The sequence below is a fragment of the Sebastes umbrosus genome, chromosome 10 (genome assembly GCF_015220745.1).
Source record: "Sebastes umbrosus isolate fSebUmb1 chromosome 10, fSebUmb1.pri, whole genome shotgun sequence".
NCBI classification, from domain to species: domain Eukaryota; kingdom Metazoa; phylum Chordata; class Actinopteri; order Perciformes; family Sebastidae; genus Sebastes; species Sebastes umbrosus.
The window spans coordinates 19,974,528-19,997,022 of NC_051278.1; the positions used below are offsets into that span (position 1 = coordinate 19,974,528).

Here is a 22,495-nt window from a genome sequence, read left to right on the forward strand (position 1 = left end):
TAATTGCGATTAACTACGGACAATCATGCGATGAATCACGATTAAATATTTTTATCGATCGACTGCCCTAGTTTCTACCCGATGGCGGTCTGAATCCCTCCACAAGTGACGGCCGCTTTGAGCGGTTCAACGAAGCCTATCGTCCATCATCTTCATTGCTCCGTGGTTCAAGTGTCACTTGCGTCAAACAGTCTGCCGTTATCGGTTTATTGTCTATCCTGACTGTCGGTGTCCTCTGAAGTGTGCATGCGAGCGTGTCCTGTCAGATACCCAGTCCTCGTCTCGTCTCTGTTCTGCAGACAGGAGGAGGCAGAAGAATGTCAGCCTGCCAGTATCCAGCTGCTTCTCCCTTATTGGTATTCGGGGCACACGGAGCCGTCCTGAGTGTCTGTTGCACGTGCCAAGGAGGAATGTGGGAAATGAGGGGATGGAGAAAGGAGTGAGGCCCCCCCCCCTCTCATGTTTTCTAGACCTAAAAATAGACAGCATCCTCCCTTTCTTTTCTATTCCCAGTTCATCTGTTTCCATAGCCAGCATCCCTACCTGGATCTCCTTCTCTCATCCTTGTCCTCTTCCTCCTTGTCTCTCCAGTTGGTCTAAGTAAACATGCTCTCTGGTGCCCAATGATAAGACTCCTCGAGTGCAGCGCCAGACGGTTTGGACAGTGCTAACAGGCTTGCCTTGATGAAGGATTAACTATAGGGGTGATTTCATTAAACACTACAGTATTCCCATGGCCAGACTGCACTGTTCAACCACCAAAAATAAAAGCACCATGATTAAAAGCTCCTAAGTACAAATCCCCTTAGTGTCTGCTGATGGCTAATCACGAATACGTGCTTGAAATATGATCTTTAAAATCAGTCTTTTATTATTGTTTTATTGTAATTGTCTAGGCATGGCTGCACCAATAGATGACGACATGTTTTTTACCAACTATAAGTAGTTAGATAATAATTTCAATTTTTGGAAAACTTTTGCTAATGGGTGTTTTTTTAAGTCCCAGCAATGACATTTTGGATTTTTATCAAAACTTGTAGTGCAATGCTTGATAAATAAATGCACAGTGTTATTTCCCATCTTGACATTAAAAAATAATTACTAAATAATGTGATTTAATAAAATTTATGAAGCATTTTATGGGTCCAAACACCACTTTTCTTAATGTCCCACAACTGTGGTTTCAATGTTGAATTATGTAAAATAAGGCAATTATAATATAATATAATAATTCTTATTATAATATGACATTATTTCAAATTGAGTTGTTTCATACACATATTACTTTAATTATTTGTTTACAAATCATTTATATGATTTTTTCATCTAAATCGATTGTCCCACACGGCACTGAACAAATACCGTAGTCAACGTTTTTGTGAAAGCCAAACAAATCTAGTTTCCATGGAAACATAAGTTAGCAGGTGAGCACATGGATGACAGGCTGTGCCACCCAGTAGGTGACCCTCAAAATCAAGAAAAACAAGGTTAAGATCACCGTTTCTTCTGAAGTATTTATTGTCCTTACCAAACAGCTTAGTAATTGTGTATTTTGAACTACATTTTAAAAATAACATAAAGGTACAATATGCAACAGTTGCCGGGGCTGTTTTTAAACACACCACATTCAAAGTTGGCCACTCTTCCTCGGCTCATCGCAGAGAGCAGCAGTGGTCGAACGAGCTATAGAATGAACGGAGACAGAGTGCCGTTCTTGGGAACAAAGCAGCGAATCAGAGAAATGAAATGTTATCGTTTTAAATTGTTTTACGGCGGTTACGTTCTAAAACACAAATAAACACACAACTAACTCTGCACACCTCCGCACAACCCTGCGGGAAGGTTGCCGAGCTGCCGGATCTTTAATGAATGCAGTCGAAAGGCAGGCTGTCCTCTCTGCCTGGTGTGTGTGCCTCGGTCAAAGTGACACACCGATAGCAGCACACAACAGAGGAGAGGACAGAGGAACAGGGGAACTCACAGCGATGTAACAAACCCGTTTTCATACGTCAAATACAGCCACAAAGCGTCTAAAGGGGGACTCGTACCCATTGATGTATAGCCTAATGCTTATGCCTTGGTATCAGAAGCCGAGGGGCGTGACAAATTAGCGGTATTTGACCACCTGAACTGGCTGCACACTGCAAAATAAGTGCAAAGCAAAATAAGAAAAGAGGAAATACAGGCAGAGGGCTTTAGGATCTCTGCAGAAACAGACACCGCCACACACTTCTAGTGGGGCATAGGTGATGATTGAATAGGATTATTTTTGTATCAGTCTATACATTGTTTTTTTTTAATGAAATTGTTGCATATTAATATTACTGTTGAATCACTCATTAGATGCTAAGTGTCAAAGCTAACATAGCAGACCTTGTTAGCTGCCATTTATCTGCAATATTAGCAAAAATGACATTTCTGCATCATGTCCTTACAGTAAGGACGTTAAACATTAGAAGTACAATATCTGTCATAAAAAACAACATATGTTATATATTTTGTGTATGAAGACAGACAACTATGGTTACTGTCAAATTTTTCAGGGTTTAGAGAAAATCATGAAATCCCCTATTTCAGAAAATGTTTTTATATCAATATTTACAATGATGCACAAAGTTTGATGAAAATGAATTCAAATGTCTTATATTCCTTAGAAATATCATAGAGTTTAAAAAAAGGAAAATGTATAAAATGAACGTTATTGTAATGTTGTGGTAAGGAATTTAGTAAGAACAAGTGATGAAAACCATCAAAAATAAACATGTTGCAGATTAAAATCTTATTTACTATATGTCATTTTGTGAACCTGTTTATATGTATTACATACTCTGTTATTTTTTAATTCAAAGAGGTTGATTTTTTTTATTTGGGAGTCAAAAATGACCATAGTTGCAGAAACATGCAGCTTTCTTCTTCCTTTATCTACTAATTTATGATTGCATGCTGTTTTAGTGATGAAATCACGGTAGGTGGGCAGGAGGGATATTGGCTTTCAGTGGATTATGTTCTAGCACATGGCCAACCTTGGCTTAGTCATCGCGCCCACTGCCCGCCCACCAAGGAGATGAGAGTGAGAGAGAGAGAGTGAGAGTGAGAGAGAGGCCTTGCCCTAGGAACACTATCCCACCGCCAGCCAGGAACACTAGATCATAGTGGATTTAGAAATAGGCAGAAATCAGTGTCTAGAAAACAGAGTCAGCTAAGACAGGAGAGTGAAGAAGGTCCAGCCTCGAGAGTGCTATTCCATCATGAACCAGAAAATGATATGTAATAGAGATTAGATTAATACAAACAATAAAGAGAACACTGAAAACAGAAGTAATACAGGACAAATGAGTGTGTGTGAGGGTGGGATACTGTGCCTTAGGTCATCTGTATCACAAAAAGCACACTATTAAATTTTTTACTCAGCAAATAAAAGTATAAGCAAGTGTATAATAGATCTTTTCCCACACATAAAAGTGCCACCACTTACTGTCCCTTGTTGCCTACCAATAAAAACACTACTACGACTAATACTTAAGACTGTCAATCGATTCAAATATTTAATTGCTATTAATCACATGATTGTCCATAGCTAATTGCGATTAATCACAAATTAATCGTACATTTTTTATCTGTTCAAAATGTACCTTAAAGTGAGATTTGTCAAGTATTTAACACTCTTATCAACATGGGAGTGGGCAAATATGCAGCTTTATGTAAATGTATGTATATATTTATTATTGGAAATAAATTAACAACACAAAACAAAGACAAATATTGTCCAGAAACCTTCACAGGTACTGCATTTAGCATAAAAATATGATCAAATCATAACATGGCAAATCCAAGCCCAACAGGCAACAACAGCTGTCAGTGTGTCAGTGTGCTGACTTGACTATGACTTGCCCAAAACTGCATGTGATTATCATAAAGTGGGCATGTCTGTAAAGGGGAGACTCGTGGGTACCCATAGAACCCATTTTCATTCACATATCTTGAGGTCAGAGGTCAAGAGATCCCTTTTAAAATGGCCATGCCAGGTTTTCCTCGCCAAAATTCATGAACTGAAAACACACTGTGAAAGGGTTAAAGTTGTAAAACAAAAACACGGATAACTCCCAGATCGGACAACGACTTGGTAGCGACCTGTCAATCACAAGATAGCCACGCCCTAAAATATACCTTGCTTTATGGTCTATTTGACTCTAAATGGGGCCATATTTACTAAATGAACATCATGCTGTATTGAACAAGACTTGAAACTAGTGATTGAGACCATAAACTCATGTTTACAATGTTTACTGAGATAATAAATCAAGTGAGAAGTAGACCCATTTTCTCATTGACTTCTATACAATCAGACTTCTTTTTGCCACCAGAGGAGTCGCCCCCTGCTGGCTATTAGAAGGAATGCAAGTTTAAGGCACTTGGTTTCACATTTCAGGCCTGGAGGCAGCCCACTAAACTGTATACACAATATGGTGAATGTGTTAGCAAGCAGTTGCTCATCTACAAATTCAGCAGACACAGAGCGACATAAGCTTTTATTTAGAGTCGTGTTTCTGTCCACCTGATGAATGTAAGTCTGGTATTCACACTGAGGGAAATATTTGTCTGCTTGATAATAATCCACTATATTCACTAGCTAGTTTTGTTGAGTAGTGCAGCTTTAAAGATGCTGAATTCGAAACTCAGAGCATTAATATAGCAGCAAACAACTATTTGCTATGTAAAGATATAGAGGAGTAATGTCTACCTGAGCAGAGAATGAAGTCACTCCCCCTCTGTGTGTGTTGTAATCCGAGCTTCTCTGTGCTTTGTTTACGTAGCCAGCTAGGCCGTGCGTGCATGTTAGTGCATGTGTGCCACTGTTAGCACCGGTGCCATGTTGAGAGCTGTGTGGACGCAATCCCTCAGTCATAGATATGTTCTGAATTTCAACTTTAGCACCTTTAATTTGAATAAATGTAAGTTTATTTACTTCACTTGTCAGATAGATATGATTATTATAGAGCTAGCAGTAGAAATATCAGTGTTAATGTTCTTGGCACGATAGCACCATCCAAGACAGAAAGTCAGAAACTGGAACGGCAGTCTATTTTCTTCTACTTGACTATAAACAAGCCTGGTGCTTGTAGATCACAGTGGACACAGCATCAACATTGTTTTACAACTTCTTTTAATTATAAAAAAAAAAAACTTGAAAGAAACCGCAATTCCTGCTCCAGCTACAATTTTGTGCCAGTATATCATTCAGTATGAATCAGAATAAGAAATTCTGAAGGCTCTGATGTTAAACTAAAAGGTCACAGAACATCCAGTTCCTTTGTGAACTATTATGATGGTGAAAATGAAAAGTTAATGTTTTTCCGATGAAAAAGTCATAGATCTTTAATTTGCATTGGAACATAAGACCATATCCTTCGGGATGGTACTCTAAAATGTGCTGCGGTTGCATAAAGCATGAGGTGGCTGAAACCTACTGGCTGGCAAATTTGGAACAAGAACTGCATTAACTGCAGCAATGTCAAACGAGGATAAATGCTGGTGTTTTTTTTTTCCAGAGAGCAGGCCTAGCTGGCTGACTAGCTCTCATCCATGATTCAATGCTTGTCTCTTTCTCTCTAGTAGCGGGTTGTCTCTTGGGGAGGGGGAATGTTGAGGAGTCAGGGGAAATTTTGAACATCCTTTTGCAGCCATACTCCAGGGACGACGATTCTCTGGGGATGTGACGGGGAAAAGAGGCCGCGTATTCTAAAAAAGCTGTAGGAGTTGATGAAAATGCCACGAAGAAGGGAATTGCGTATGCAAGTATCTGTTGACAACCATCTGAAAAGCTTTCCAAATGAAATAGTGATAATACCATCCGTCCATCAAACCAGACGACGATACTGCAACTGCTGCTTCTGCTGTTGTGCACAGGAATGCTTTACCAATGAGTTTGGATTATTAGACTTCCAGCAAGGAAATGATGTGCGCTGCCAACCACAAAGTATATTATGAAAGGCTTTTAAAGCTGAAATAGGCTGAAAATATGATTAAAAAAAAAGTTATTTTTATAAAATGGTCACTATGTCAGATTACACAGGTAATCTGAAAAAAATCATGTGCCTCTGGTGTCCTCATGGCATCTGCAAGATTTCACAGGCTGGAGGAAAACAACCAATCAGAGCCTAGCTGAAGCCTTGCCGTCTCTGAGCAGCTGTCAATCAATCACAAACTCCAATCAAGCAGTCAAACTAGGCAGCGCTGATCAAATATTAATCAATATTCTGTTACTGTAATGCCTATTTCTCGCCTCTAATGTTTTCAGAAACATCTTGTAGTGTACTGTTTAGCTGTAAAATAAGACAGTTTGTGACCTGGCAGCCATGTTGAGATAAGTTGAGGAAATACCAAGCACCACCCACCAGCCGGAGCAAACTTTCTAATTTTACAGCTAAACAGTACACTACAAGATGTTTCTGAAAACATTTGAAGCGAGAAATAGGCATTACAGTAACAGAATATTAAATCATATTTGATCAGCGCTGCCTACTTTGACCGTTTCATCGGCGTTCGCAAGTGATTGACAGCTGCCTCCGTTGATTGAACAGCCAATAGGAACGCTCTCTCTGTGAGATGACCTGTGATTGGCCAAAGTCTCCCGTCACGGTCTAGATTTTTTTAAAACCTGAAAACAGAGCCATGAGGAGATGCAGAAGTCTAGTCTTGCCCAATGATGCCAAAAATATTCTCCCCTACTGCCACTTTAATGATGCTGGAGGTGTAAAGGGAGATGGATTGTTATACAGAAAGAATACCTAGATTACTTCAGTTTCCAGGAATGATAACATTTGGAAAGTGAAAAGAATAATTTAGCAAATACTGCTAATTATTAGCCTGTCAAAATCATGCAGATTTTCACTTTTCTCAATGCAGTCTTTGGATGAATAAGCTTGATACAGACATCCAAAAGGATGTGCAACAGATGACCCCCAGTTCTCTTTGTCACTCAGACATCAACATGAACCTTTCCTACTCCTGGTGAGACAAAGACACCACTCACGGGGCTATGACTGTTCTTTGGTTTCTGATTTTTAGCCCGGAAATATACGGACTATCCACTGAAATTCGTTTCTGAATAAATTGCAGGCAAGACGTACATCATGCAGCTGCAGCCTTCAGCACCAGGTTTGAATATTTGTTTTTGAGGTTAGGGAGTGACCCATCATAAATGTTGGATGTTAGTTCTGGATAACATCCGTCTTGGCTGTATTCTTGCAGCAAAAACTGAGCAAGATGTAGTCTAGTGTGAATTTACAAGGTTGTGACTTCTGTTACATCTATATTTTTATTAATTCTTCAATCTTAAAAGAAGAGTCTGTATTGCTACCGTAGGATAACTGTGTAAAGAGATGAGTTATGACACTGAAGGTGTTAGTATGCTAAAAATGAGTTCATACAACGTGTCGTCCGACCACGTCCGAGGACAAAAGTGTTAATAGCTTTTTGGAACGGCCACAGTTGAAGGCCGGGTGAAAAGCCGGCTTTCACATAGAGAGATGAGATGCAATGACTCATACAAATTAGGATAACCACAAACACTTTCAGACATTCATTCCTTGAACGCATTTATGATGTTGCGCTTGGTTGTACTCACAAAAAGTGACGAAAAAAATTGTGTGAAAATTGAAAGACAAGAGAAAGATGCTTACTTTCTCACCTCTGCACGCCTGGAAAATCGCTGTGTGAAATCGGCGTGCGATTGTTGGTTTCAGTGACGCGATACATAGTTCAACGGTGGTTTCACACTTCTCCACTGATGTACCAACCCTGTCTCCTACAAAATTAGACAGAACTAAACTGCATTCTCAATTACATTTTGAGAGAAAGGTATTTTCTTCTGGATAACGGTTGCTATTTTAAACTGTTTTAAACATGCGGTCAACGTTGTAAATTGACACAAAAAAAAAAAACACAACAAAACTACTTGGTTATATTTAGGCAACTATACTACTTCGTTAGGTTTAGGCAACACAAAAAAAAATCATAGTTTGGCTTAAAATAACAACAGAATCCACTCCCAACTTGTCAAATACACCGTTTGGTATGTGCCCCTTGGCATCGGATAAAAAAAATGACTTTGCAAATGTTTTATGAGGACAAAATGCGCGTTTGTCAGACATCAAGGATACACACAATGTGTTTTGGTGAGTAGCACAGGGCACCTTTAGCAGCATGGCACAACCCAGTTTGATTCAAATAGATTTGTTTTAGTTCAAACTTAATGCATTATTCACATTATTATCCTTCCAACTTAGAACAAAAAAATATGCTGCTATATTCAAGCACACAGAAAGCAACACAACAACAACATGCCACTCAGGTAACTTAGGTCAATAACAACACATGTTGAATCAAAGATCTTCTTGTTTGCCTGCAAACATCAGTCTCACTTTGATCCATTAGCAAATCAGACCAAATCAGATCAAGCCATTAAAAGGCTCTCAGTCACACCTCGAGGAGCAATTCAATGCTGAGGAGGCATCATGGCTGACAACATCCAAATGAACCAAAGTCTGTAGTAAAAAAGCCATCTGTCCTGCACCCTCCATCTGAGCTTTCTTATGATAACACTGCTGCTGCTGCTGCGAGCAAGAGTGTTTAAAGGTATAATATGTAACCGCTGTCGGTTCCTGCTTGTAAACACAAAAGGTGGCCACACCTCCACAGCTAAATGAGCCGAGAGGGAGAGAGAGAGCAGCGATGGTCGAGCGAGCTACAGAGTGACTGAAGAGAGAGAGCGGCGTTAGGGAGAACAAAGCAGCAAATCTGAGAAATAAAACGTTATTTTCTGATTGTTACGTTCTAAAACACAAAACTAGGTCCGCACAACACTGCAAGAAGGTACCGAGTTGCCAGATTTTTAATGAATTCAGGCTTCCTGTCTCGTCAAACTACAGACACACACCGATCATAGCTGCACTCACAGCACAAAGAGGAGCAGGGGGATCACTGGAACACATGCACATAACACAACCCGTTCTCATCCGTGAAATACGGCCGCTTTGTATCTAACAAGAGTAAAGGGGGACTTGTGAGTCGGTATCAGAAGTCGAGGGGCGTGACAAAGCTACGATATTTGACCACCTGAACAGGCTGCACACCCTGCGCGCTGTTATTGGCTGGGGGTTGCACCACCACGTGGGTCCCAAAGCCACTTTGCTGACGCCCAGAAGCATCCAGAGTAAAGTAAAAAAAGAAGAAAAGAGAAAATACAGGCAGAGGGCAGGGTCTCTGCAGAAATAGACACAGCCACACACTTCTAGTGGGGCATAAGTGATGATTGAGAAGGATTATTTATGTATCAGTCTATAAATTGTTTTTTTTTAGTTAATTCTTGCATATTATACCTTTAACAATGGCTTCAGGTTTTTCTTATCACAGTCCTCCATCATGGAAATAATGCACAAATCAGTACACCATCAACTCGTACATTATAGAACGCATTAATGATATTAGGTGTGAGAAGAGGAGGCATTGAGGAGGAATAATTATCATCTAAAAAATTCATGGATCTTTGCAGTTTGCTGAGAAGATAAAGCCATGAGCTGCAAACGGCAGAGAAGCATTCTCGGGTTTCTTTATACGGCACCTTCTAGCATGCAATGTTATCACAAAATGGCATATAATGAAGAATAAAGACAACAGAGGGAACAAATGTGCAGACTGAGAAAACATCCTGAAGTGTGAAACAGTGAAGCGGCATCCCAATAAACAGACGCTCTATTTGACTGATGGCTAAATGGAGCCCGATTGTGTACACAGAGACAGAAGTGTATTGATGAATGCAACCGAACGCAGGGTTCGTCAAGCACCAAACTGCAGATGTTGTTAAATGGCTAATCACTGGTTTGCAGAATCTGCTTCGCAGCGTATAGAAATGAACCTTCAGTTTGGATGGAGTAATTGCCTTCACTCCAGGCAGTGTTGTCACCTGGGCATCTGTTCGTTGTGTTCTACGATGCCGGCCTGCTGTGAGACAGACTGTTGTCCGTTCTCGTTCTCCATCCGAGAGCCTCGGCATACCTATGAGAAGTGAAGGGTTGGGTGAATAGAGAGAAAGTGCGAAAAGACAATGAAAATGCTAAATATGCAGCTATGAGCATAAAGGAAGAAACTCAATACGGGGGCAGAGAAAGTCATTTAAAAAAAGGATGGATTATAAATCAGAATAGTTCATGTACAATCAAAGGTGAGCAAAGCAAACAGAGCATGACCATCTGGCTCCTCGCTTAGAGTCTTTAGGGCATTTTCACACCTGCCTTGTTTAGTTGGGTTGAATCGCAGCGTTTACACCCCTGGCTGGGTTCGTTTGGGCAGGTGTGAACACAGCGAACGCACTCCACTCCACACTGCATCAACACATTATTATGCAGCCGCAGCTGCACCTCATTTTCAAACTGTATCGTTTGCCTAAAGGGATAAATGCAAACGATGACCAAGAGCAAGATCAACCCGCTCCATTGTTATTTCTGCAACAGGAGTCTGCTCTTCTTTTACTCTTTGTTTACTTCCGAGATATCTGTAATATCTATAGATCATAGGCTGTATATAAAAAGTGGATGTAGTCACCCATTGGTTTGTGGACTGCCGTTTTGAAGCATCGAGTTCAGCATTTCGGCCGTCGCCATCTTGGTATTTGGCCGTCGCCATGTTGGTCTTTTGCAACCAGAAGTGACACAAGAGGGTGGAGCTACAACCGAACGTTGAATAAGACATTTTCAGGTGACCAAAATGTTATAATTAACTTTCATGAACTGAAAACGTATTGTGAAAGAGTTAAAGTTCTAAGACGGAAAAACAGACGACTCCCAGACTGGACAACACCGGTGATGTTATAAATCAAGTGAGAAGTAGGCTCATTTTCTCATAGACTTCTATACAATCAGACTTCTTTTTGCAACCAGAGGAGTCGCCCCCTGCTGGCTATTAGAAAGAATGCAAGTTCAAGGCACTTCTGCATTGGCTTCACTTTTCAGACCCCGGAGATGCCCACTGCTCTAGATGTTACCTTGACCTGTGGGAAATTGTGATTTGACATTTTGTACACCAAACAATTGAAAGTAATTGGAGATTAATCAATCAATGAAATGGGCAACACTTTATCTTAGAATAATCAACACAAACACAGCGAGACAAAAACAGACCCAACTTCTCTCTCTCATACAGCAGGTAGGATCTAAAATTATCCCAATGAGTGGGCAATGTAAATATCACACATCTACAATAATAATTATATTGCTGTAAGTGATAATGAAATAACAAATGCTGGAGAACGAATAGTATAACTCAACTCTGCTGCAGCCCAAAATTATATTGTGGAATTATACCAAAAAAATATTACTGGAAGTGTAATGCACCACATGAAGTGTATCGTACAGCTTCGTTACACAGCATAAATGAACAAAGTATACTTAAAGGTAGGGTGGGCGATCTTGAGAAACCAGCAAGAGTACACTAGATTTTTAAAAATGATCCAAACAAAAATACCAGCTCAGTGTTTCCAACTCTTTTCCAATGAAGTAGCTATCAGCACTAGATCCAAAAGTCCCTAAATCTAAAGAGAAAGTCGCGAAATCGGCAACACTGTCAGCCGTTAGCTTCAGGCCTCCCTCCAAAGCCACAATTATTATTATGAACATTTACATATAATGGACGTAAACAATGAACATGGCTATTGTTAGTACTCGCAGCTTTCAAGGTAGTAGCTTGTGGAAGACAATCATTACATTTGAGCCGAATGAAATGATTGGACGGTTTTATTCCAGTCCTGTGACAGCCACAGATACCAACATTTTTTTATTTTTTTCGTCAGAGCATTTGATTTATTGATTGCTGTCGAGATGTAATGAAAATTTCAACTTATATAACAACAAATGTTTCTAAAATCTTTACCCACCCTGCCTTTAAAGAATAAAGGTAACCCATATATGATGGGAACAAAAGGAAAAGGAAAGAAAGATGCCGCTCCTTTTATGATTCCCCCCCCCCTATAGACAATATCTTTCTCTCCATCCTGCCCCTCTTGCTACCCCCACAACCACCTTCTTTCTTTCTCTCTTATGAAAGAGCGATGGCGAGCTGCCAAAGATGTCCTTGTGATAGTGGCCGCAGACGGTGTTGCTGTGGTAACTCGGAGACTTAGGATTCATGGCATCTATTCAACAACCTTGTCAGCATGAGCTCAATAACTTCCCCCACCTTTCTGCAGGGTAATTTTATTTCGAATGCCCAAGTGGTGCAGTGCTGCGCAGGTGCACCACTGAAGTGTCTGACTAACTTTGTTTGTATTTAGCTGGCGATGTAACAATGTTTTGTTCATGTTCATTGAGTTAATATGTTTATTGTTTTATCTGACACTTCCCAGTCACGCTCAAAATTGCAGGTGTTTGTTGTATAGGTGCTGTTACAGTGCATACATTGTTAGGGCCCGAGCACGAAAGTGCCAGGGACCCAACGGTGTCCCTATGACTAATTGACTATGCATTGTCCAATCTTCCCCAAATTTGACATGTTTTATTATTGAGTTATGGTGATAGCGCCACCTACTGGCAACAGGAAATGGTTGTATACTCCCACCCACCCTTATAGAAGTGCCTTTTAAGGATGCCCCACATGTTCTAAACAGGTCATTTGCAACGCCGCACGCTCCACGCAGGAAATACCCTGTTGTAACTATAGCGTGCAGTGTCCGACTTTCATGGAAATGCACTACAGCGGGTACCACCGAAGTGTGCAAAGGGGCGAGGGCCCGTTCATCGCTGTTTGCAGCTTTAATTTTGCTTGTATATTTGACGGGCAAAGTATTTATTCTGACACAGAAACTAGTGCGCTGATATCTAATCGTCAGTAGTTGGTGTTTCAATGCGTGGGAGTTCTGCAGTGAATATTTTAAATTGCAGTTGGGAAAAAAGAAAAAGAAAAAAAGACTTTTCTCCTTCAATTTTGCCATTGTATTCATGTAAGATTATGGAGGGTTATTAATATGTGTTATTACATGGCTGTGTTGAATACCTGATTCTGATTGGTCAGTCACGGCGTTCTGCGGTCTGTAATTTCTGTATAACAGACTGTTGCTATGGGCGCAGCTCTGATGTCGGACTCTGGCAGACCGTTTTTGTGTCAAAATATTGATTTCTTAAGTAAGTAGCCGTGTAAAAGGCGGGATAATGTATAGCTGTAGCGGGTCATTGTTGTGAAAGAATCCTCTTCAGGGTGATGAAAGACCCCTCCGCTTAGCGTCGGGGTCCATTGTTGTGGAGCATCACCCTGTCAGGGATTCTTTCACAACAATGACCGGCTTGCTGTACATTATCCTTTACACACTTCAGCAATATTACTAATCGGTTTGTCCGACACTTTGCAGTGCTATCGATTTTTTCCCTTTAATAATTAAAATAGATGTGAGGCTTTTGACTTTGTGTTTTGTTATCCAACGGTTGCTTTACGATGTCAGTGGTGTTTTGTTACTGCTGTTCTGTATGTGATTGATTAAAAAAAAGCTTTGTGGTGAATATAAAATCTCTATCAGGGCCGTACAAAGTGCTCTGCTCTGTCAGAGGCCATTACAGTATGAATGGTCAGCATATCGCCTGTGTGTTTGGTAGTAAATGAGCAGTTGACCTCTACATTACTGAGTTCACTTCACTCGGTCAAGTGTTTGTTTAAGGTCTCGCCATGAGTAGAGAAAGATGAAAAAGAGATAAACACTGGTAAGTCTTCAGAGATTTAGAGTTTATATAAGAAGTGATAATTTAATTAAGGCTGTTTGAAAAAGGTGTTTGAGTTCATCAAGTGTTGAGATTTCTCCTCCATGCCTAAATCTAGGTCACCACTGGAGAGGAGCAGCATCACTTGAAAATGTCATCATTGTATACAGATATAGAATATAAGGGCTAGACAAGCAGGGAACATAATACCAGACAAAATAATCAGCCCGGTTGCATGAAAAGGCGTGTGAATGACACGATAATGCTCGAGGCAAAAGCGGGGGATAAACGTGGTTCTTGCTTAAAGTTCTAAAACGGAAACACGGACAACTCCCAGACCAGACAACACCATGGTAGCGAACAATAGAAAATAGAATATCGCAGTAGAACGGACATTCCCATTCAAATCAACGTAGCAGGATGGTCAGAGCGGCGGACATTTTTATGTGTACCGTTGCCATAGCGTTGTAGGAGGCCGACTTTCACATGACCTAAGCCGACTTGCGGCAACTCGCAGACTCACTGAGGTGAAGTTATTTTATTTCTATGTAGCAACCTATCATTTACAAGGTAGCCACGCCCTCACGCATCCCCTGCTTTATGGTCTATTTGACTCTAAATGGGACCATCATTTACTAATGATCATCATGTTGTATGAAAGAAGACTTGAAACTAGCGATTGAGACCATAAACTCATGTTTACAATGTTTAGTGAGGTAATAAATCAAGTGACAATTAGGGTCATTTTCTAATAGCCTTCTATACAATCTGACTTATTTTTGCAACCAGAGGAGTCGCCCCCTGCTGACTATTAGAAATAATGCACATTTAAGGCACTGCAGCATTGGCTTCCCTTTTCAGACCCCGGAGTTGCCCACTGGGTCCAACAAACACAGGACTTTCAACCAGGAGACCGGTATTCGAGAATGGTGTTTTGTTTTGTAAGTTACGTTAGTGACGTTTGTAACGTGTTTTCCGTACTTATGTTACATTGTTCCAATATGTATTGTACCTAGTTTACGTACTTATTTTAAGCACATCCATGAAGTTTTTCCTACCTAAGTGAGTGGTTTTGTTGTCCCCTGCTAGTACTGCAACTACATGCATGAGTGTAATATTCATGCCTCCTGATAGCTATCCTCTGGTGGACAGACGGGCTTATTACACACTTGAAATAATATAGCTCATAATATATAAACATCCCAAAACTGCACTGGAAATCTTTGAAACTATGAAGAATGAAGATCGTGCTTCTGGATGTGCTCCATATGCAAATGCAGCAGCCTGTCTAGAAGAGATGTGTGACTGACTGGGTTGTGGTAACACAGCGCTTCACTGTGCTTTCATGCAGCTGTAATGTTAACATTTCAGTGCTTTTGTTATAACAGTATTGATCCTATTAAAAGTTATTGACCTTGGATCGGGTATGCTTGTTGTATTTATTTGGTAAACCACTGTCGGTTTTTTGAGGGCAAACAAAATGTGAAATATTATCTCTCAGCCTTCACCACAGGTTCTGCCTCGCTCATGGAGCCAAGCACTGCGGTTCAGAAGGAAATGAGATCAAGTAACTGCAAAGGCTGTTTTATCTAGTCGAGCTGTCATGCTACATAGCCACAGGTTCTATTCAGGCTGCTCTCGGCGCCTCAGGCAGCCAGACTTGAGCTGCGTTGCTCACCTATTTTGATGCTGCGCTTTTTGAAATATAATAATCCCCACCTTCTGGGTTCATAAGCTTTCATAATGTGTGTCCTTGTGTGTGTGTGTGTGCGCATCTCTGAGTTCTGTCAACCTATATATGCTCTGCTTGCAATGTGACTGATAATGGCTGTGTGTCGTGTCATGATGGGAATATCTGTGTGCGGATGCATGTGTTCTTCTGTGATATGCGAGTGTGTATTTGTGTGATGCAGAGTTGGGAGGAATATCTGTTCTCTTCATGTAGACACACTTGTCCTCAGATAACACTGTCAAGGTAACACCGTTCTCCCCTAGCACGTCTGATGCGATAACATCCACCATCGTAGCCCAGGCAATGAGACCAAGAGAGAGAGAGAGAGAGAGGGGGGAAAAGGAGGAAGCATGAAAAATGGGGGGAGAAGAAAAAGAAAAGGAGAGCTTTTAATTTCCTCAGCAGCAGTCAGTGAGGTTTTTACATCTGCACAGGCAGACAGAAACTGATATGAACTCTAGATGAGTTTCCAATTGAAAGACGGGACAAGCTGCATGTGACTAGATTTATTTTAGAAATTGTAATTGAGGGTGAGCTCACCTTTACAGTATGTCATCTGAACTGCTTCCGAGTTGCATTTCGTTAATGTATCTTGATATGGCCCTCAGTCTCTAATAAACACTCATCTGTCTTCAGGGATTTAAAGCGTATGTAGGTAATGATGATCTAATTAAAGCGGTTTGAAAAATAAGTTTGAGCTCATCAAGTACTGAGGATTTTTTTTACTTTAATCTAGGCCAACACTAGAGAGAGATAGCGTCATTTGTTGTATTTTCCTAACTTCCATCTATGTCCATCGCTCACTTTATACTCCTCTGAGAAGCAAAAAAGTTTAATTAATAAATAATGAAGTAAATAAATTGTCATAATAGTATGCATATTTATAATATTTCTATTGTTAAACACTGGACATTTGGTAGAGACATTAAATATGACAATAGAATAGAAATAATTTAGATTTACTTTTGTAAGGCACTTTTACTGGCGTCCAGTAATTGCTTTCAGTCCAACATGGTAGAAGCGTAGCTTTGTTGCTGGGCGCGGACGTTGCAATGGAATGAACCATTTTTTCACTTCTTAGCAATATACGTTCTTTGGTAGAACTTCCTTCAAATGTCATGGTCGTAGTAGTTTACAGCTTGTATCTTCAAGCAATGTATCCTCATACAACGCTTCGTATGATATCTTACAAAAAGTTATTTGTCATTTTCAGTGGTGGAATGTACTATAACTAAATACATTTACTCAAGTACTGTATTGACATACTTGTACTTTACTTGAGTATTTCCATTTTATGCTACTTTATACTTCTACTGCACGTTTTACTCCACTATATTTATTTGACAACATTAGTGACTTAACAGATTTAGGTTATTAATATTTAATCGCATAATAATCTATTATAGATTAAGCTACCCAGCAGTATATAAAGTGGTTGGATTTAGCTCCACCTTTACCAGCTGCAACATTAGTGATGAACACATTAATGCATCAATAATTACAATCCAGCGATATATATGATATATATGGTACTCTAAGTATATTTTGATGCTAAAACTTTTGCACTTTTACTGAAGTAAAATGTTGAATGCAGGACTTTTACTTGTAACAGTATTTTTACACTGTGGTATTACTACTTTTACTGAGTACTTCTTCCACCACTGCTCATTTTTCGTGTGTTCTCCTACAAATGTCCAGTCACACGAGCGATCAGTGCGCCTGCCCACGCCCCTGCAGTGCAGAACCTGTCGCTTGTTTTATTAGTGTAAATAGTCCCCATCTGTAAATATGCAATTTCTAATGATACAGCACAATTTTGTAATTTATAGCAAATTATTTTGCGAACCCCCTGGCAGAGTGCCACAGACCCCTGACCCCTGAATCACTGCTTTACAACACTGATCCTCGTGGACGTTAACACAGTTTACTCAACATTTCAGCCTTACACCATCTTTACCAAGGCAGAAAAACAACCCTTTTTCCAATCTCCTTTCTTTATTGCCCGGGTAACTGATAAAGGTCACTTCCAAATGAGCTATCGGAGGACAAACAATAAAATAGCTGAAATTTCCTCCTAAAAAACCTCCCACCTTTTTGATGTGCTCAAGATAGAAGCTTTCCAACAACTGATCCTTTTATCGGCTTGCTTTTCTTAGAAACAACCCATCAAATAAGGGACTTATGGTGCACTTAACAAGGGGCTAAAAAGAAATCTAACGGGCCAGCATTGATTTACGAACCCAGTTTGAAATGGGTTTTTTTTTGCTCCAAATGGTGCTTCAGAACATTCTGATTGCACCCTGAGTGCCCTCAGTGATAGTCTTTGAAGTGCTTGGAGCCGTGTGCCGAAGCTCAGTATGTGCTTATATCTGGAGCTTTTGTTAGTCACTTCATATGTACTGAGTCCTGTGCCATCATTATTCAGTGATTCACACTGTGCAGCCAAAACACTCACTCTTATCTGTTAAGAGGCTGCAGAGACGCAGTCAGACAGCTCTGGGTGGGTGGATGGGTGGGGGACAGAGAGAGAGAGAGAGAGAGAGAGACTCTTGCTCTCTCTCTCTCTAGGGGGAGACGACTTTCCTCTCTTCCTCACAACACGAAGCCAGAGAGCATCCCGACTTCAAGAGCTTTAGATCCTGAATATTCGCGCTGGTGGCATTTTACCATGTGTAGGCGGTGAGGGTTTGCAGAGATAGGAGAGAGTGTGTGAAGTATTGATCACTGACGCTGCTGTCCTTGTATGCTCCGTGTCTAAAAGTGCCAGTTAACTCTCAGAGAAAGACGGTGAGACATGGATACAGAGGGAAGGTTGGCATCAGAAGGCTTAGAAGGCTTATTCAACGGGGGGATGAGATGAACACAATTAGGATTCATTTAGAGGAGACGTGTTTAAAAACAACCCAAGGAATGATGCATGCGACACATAAAAAAGGAGGCCACATGAATACTATTAACTTTGGGTTTTCTGTGCGTCAGTTTTAGGCGCGAGCTGGAATTATATAATGATGTATTTATACGGGAATGTTTTTTTGGTTTGATTTTTTTAGCACGGTTGAGTTTCTTTCTGGAATTAAAAACACATCTTTATTTTTAGAATCACACCTTCTCCTCCAACTTTAACTAACGTTCGTTGAGAAACACCAAAGAAAAACCCTCACCCTCTGATACTTAAACTGTTAGATCAACATTTTCTGAACTTCAACAGCTTCCATTATGTTGTGATCAAACACTGTAAGTCTCTTTGAGATTCGCCCTTTTTCTCTTTCAACCTGCCTCGTCTCGCATTAATTCAGTCAGTGACTTCTTACATTTCCCAGGATGACTATTAACAAAGTAGTGAAAGTCTTATGATTGCAGCAGTGCCCCTTATTAAATATGATCTTTGTGGCTGCAGTGCGTTGAGGTCCATTAATAAGACTCCCGCTGGCAAAGACATCGGTATAACATTGGTGTGACATTGGCTTCAGTAGGGAACGATCCAGACATCAGTTATGTGTGGGTATAAGATAAAATCCACCAAGAAACAACAGAATGGATGCAGAGATCCGAGGAGGATACAGCCAGAAGCAGTTAGGATTGATTTTTCCACTGAGGTCTTGATATTGTGTGAGAAATTTAAGTTGTTTTCTGAACTCTAATTTTATAGTTGCCATAAGCGCCCACCTCATTCACACTGGCGAACCTCCAAGGAAATATTTTGTAGAGGCAGATCTACTGACCTGCCTGCAGTACGTTTGTGGTAGAAAGAGATTAACAGAACAGACTGAAAATAATCTGAAAATGCATATTTTTGATCTCTCTCAGTCTTGCTGGGCCTCCAATTGTCCTCCAGCAGCTCTTTAGTTACAGTATTTGCCTGTGCTCCATCATTGTCAATTAGGCTCCAATCCCTAACTGGGATGATTTTGAGCTCCAGGGTATTTGACTAGCTACAAGCTTTCATTATAACACAATGCTACAGCACTAGTTCATGAACTGCCAAGCCAAAGTAGTCACACATTTATATATCAAACCCAGCGTTCTCATCGCAAGTGTTCCCGTTCTCACCAATGTGGCCACAGAAGTTCATTTACACCCACACAAAACCTTCATTTGTACGAAATAGAACAAATTGTGTTACCTTTCCCACATGAGCTCCACTTATCAGTGTGTCGTACAAAGATGGAGAGGAAGCAAAATTGAAGGGGATGAGCCATGAAGTCTGACCTGTGAGAACAACATAACACTTCAGTGCAGTGCACAGTCACAACATACAGGCACCACACGCTAAGTTACAATTGGTTGTATGATTTACACTCCTTACATGCATAGCCTACAATAAAGGGCTGTGTCTTGGCAAGAATCTGGCAAAACGATACGTATCACGATACTGGGTAACGATTCAATATATTGCGATACTGTAAGCAACGCTATATTGGCAATTTTTTTAATTTAACTTTAGAAAAACTGTCATAGTATCAAGAACACACCAGAAATAAACCATTTTAGAATAGGCAAAAACAACAAATGCATATTTCATGCAAAAAACGACATGTTTTTTGCCCCAAACTGCCTTTGCTTATCACCTCATGGGTACCCATTGGACCCATTTTCATTCACATATCTTGATGTGAGAGGCCAATTGGGACGCCTGTGAAAATTGCCATGCCAGTTTTTCCTCGCTAAAATTTTGCATAACTTTGGAGCGTCATTTAGCCTCCTTCGCGACCAGTTAGTATGGGTTGATACTAATGGATTCTTGTAATTCCAATAACTTCACTAGTTTTAAAACTGAACCCAAATTGATACAGTATCACACAACATCATATTTTGATACTCATGTGTATTGATACTGTATTTTCTTACACCCCTACTACAGTACATTTTCAAGATAAACTTCCGTCTTCACAGGAAACTACTTAGGTTTAGGAAATGATTGTGGTTTTGGTTAATATAGCTACGCTTGAAATACTTGGTTTAGGCAACAAAACGACTTAGTTAGGTTTAGGAAAAGATTGTGGAAGTGGGGCTACTTAGGTACTGAAGTTATGTGACAACTAAATCAACGTTTGGGTTAAAATATGTATGTGGCATAACTTAAGTGCGGAAGTTACGTGACTCACAAGGGGTACAAACCCCGGTCTCCTGGGAGAAATGTACATTTTTTATTATTTGTTTGTATTTCAGATCCACATGCAACTTCATGTTCACCTTGTCGTTCATCTGGTATCTCAATAAACATTACTAAATTGTAAAGTCAGACATCTCTCTTTTCGTAGAACAACCTGGATAAAAAGGAAAAATTGTAAACCAAAAAGACCATTTTAAACACCAATACAAAACACATCACAAAACACAGCTATAGATACTTTATTAATCCAAAAGGTAAATTACACAAACTGCTACTACTGCATATTAATACTAATGCTAAATAAACAACTACTAATGGTAATATTTGAAAGTAGACAACAAGATTCATTTTAGATTTTATTGAAATGATTATTGCATTTTAATGTCTTGCTCTGTGCTCAGCTTTTGACATGTTTGAGCAGATGATCGATTAAGAAAATTGTGTTGAAATTAGGGATCCGGCTCTTGATTGGTTCTGCTCTCACTATGTCTTCAAGAGGGTTAGATTTCTGTGTTATCTTGGATCTCCTCCAACCCCCCGTCATGTGGTGTTCCCATCTTTTTTTAGAAAAAACTAACAGCTGAATGATAGTCGGCTAAATGTTCTACTTCAATCCAGTGAAAATGGCAACTTTGCATTACATTGGATGTTTTTGATGGATGTCATAGAACTTTCTGCACCCCAATGAATCTGGTTGAAGTCTAAGATGCTTTTATTTCCATCAGCATGTTCAAAATAAATCTTGGCAGCTTGTCAACTATTGTCAAGTATGCCAACTGTAATTTGGGCATACTTTTTTGATTCTCTTTTTATAGACAAGGGCTGTCTGGCTGAGGAACACAGTTAAAATGAAGTCTTTATTACGACCAGGAAAAAGTAATCCGTGATGGCTAGACTACTCTCTGTACTGGACTCAGTGAGAAAACACATTTCCAATTATTATTGCTTGTCTTCCCTGTGAGATTTAAAATGTCAAATATGTTATTACATGACAATTTAATTAATTAAACCTGAAACCTCATACCCATGAGTGCCTGTTTTCAGAATAATCTTTCAGTATTGTTGATTTTTATCTGTGAATGGACAAACCTTGACAGAATCACTACAACTGGAAAAAACTGGAAATTGACCATCCCCAATGAATACCTCTTAGTACAGAAAATCCTTAACAGGTGGAGGGATATGAAGCAACACATTTTGTTTGTTTGTTAATGTGTGCTTGTGTGTGTAGCACATATTAGTGTGTTGCCAGTCCCTTGCACTGTGTGTACACATTTTCCACGTGTATATTTTTACACCAAAGGGGGAGTTTGGGGAGATCTCTTGGCCTCCGATCTGCCTCGGAGCCATGCTCTACTCTCTGCTCTGCTCCCTTCTGTGTGTTCTTGGAAACGAGGCAGCCTTGTGTTGCCCTGCCAGGCCCTTGAGACAACTCCAAGTACATTTCGGTCTCAGTGGCGCGTGTAAATGTTTGCGTGTTTTCCATGTGTGTCTATTCGCCTGTGCATGTCTTTCCCCGGTGCAGCTTTTGGTACAAATTTATAACTCAGTCAATGTTCAACACAAAATATTTGTGTCTTAAATGTTTTTTTGATGGACTTACGGCATATGAGATGTATTTCTCTCCATCAGAAATGACCACTAACAGTTTATTTGTCCATTTGTACATGGTCAAGTTTATCAGCTTATTTTATCTGTAGTTTGGGATTTATATAATTATTATTACTGTCAATGTGTACTTTATTTATTATTTATTTTATTTTAATTATAAAAATATAAAGAAATATTTAATTATTTTAATTTCTTTATTTTTTCCCCCTCTTTTTTAGAATTGAACTTTGTTTTTTCTTCTTCTATCCTTTTTGAATTGGCTTTGGGGGAAAAATACCTGAATATGGAGGGACAATCATT

General features: G+C 39.9%; 1 protein-coding gene and 1 long non-coding RNA gene across 4 annotated transcripts in view; one reads left to right on the top strand and one right to left on the bottom strand.

The window, feature by feature from the left end:
• rgs7a (regulator of G protein signaling 7a) overlaps positions 1-22,495 on the top strand; it is an 84,076-nt gene that overhangs the window by 26,611 nt on the left and 34,970 nt on the right. The gene's annotated exons all lie outside the window — the stretch shown is intronic.
• Positions 1,556-22,495, bottom strand: part of LOC119495858 — a 35,065-nt gene continuing 14,125 nt past the window's right edge. The window contains exons 2-4 of one of the 2 annotated variants that reach the window (XR_005208582.1): positions 19,595-19,680; positions 9,917-10,056; positions 1,556-1,683 (exon numbers count right to left, since the gene is read on the bottom strand). This is a non-coding gene — a long non-coding RNA (uncharacterized LOC119495858). Of the gene's footprint in view, positions 1,684-8,036; positions 10,057-19,594; positions 19,681-22,495 lie in introns of those variants that run through there. The other variant, XR_005208581.1, reaches the window with a different exon arrangement.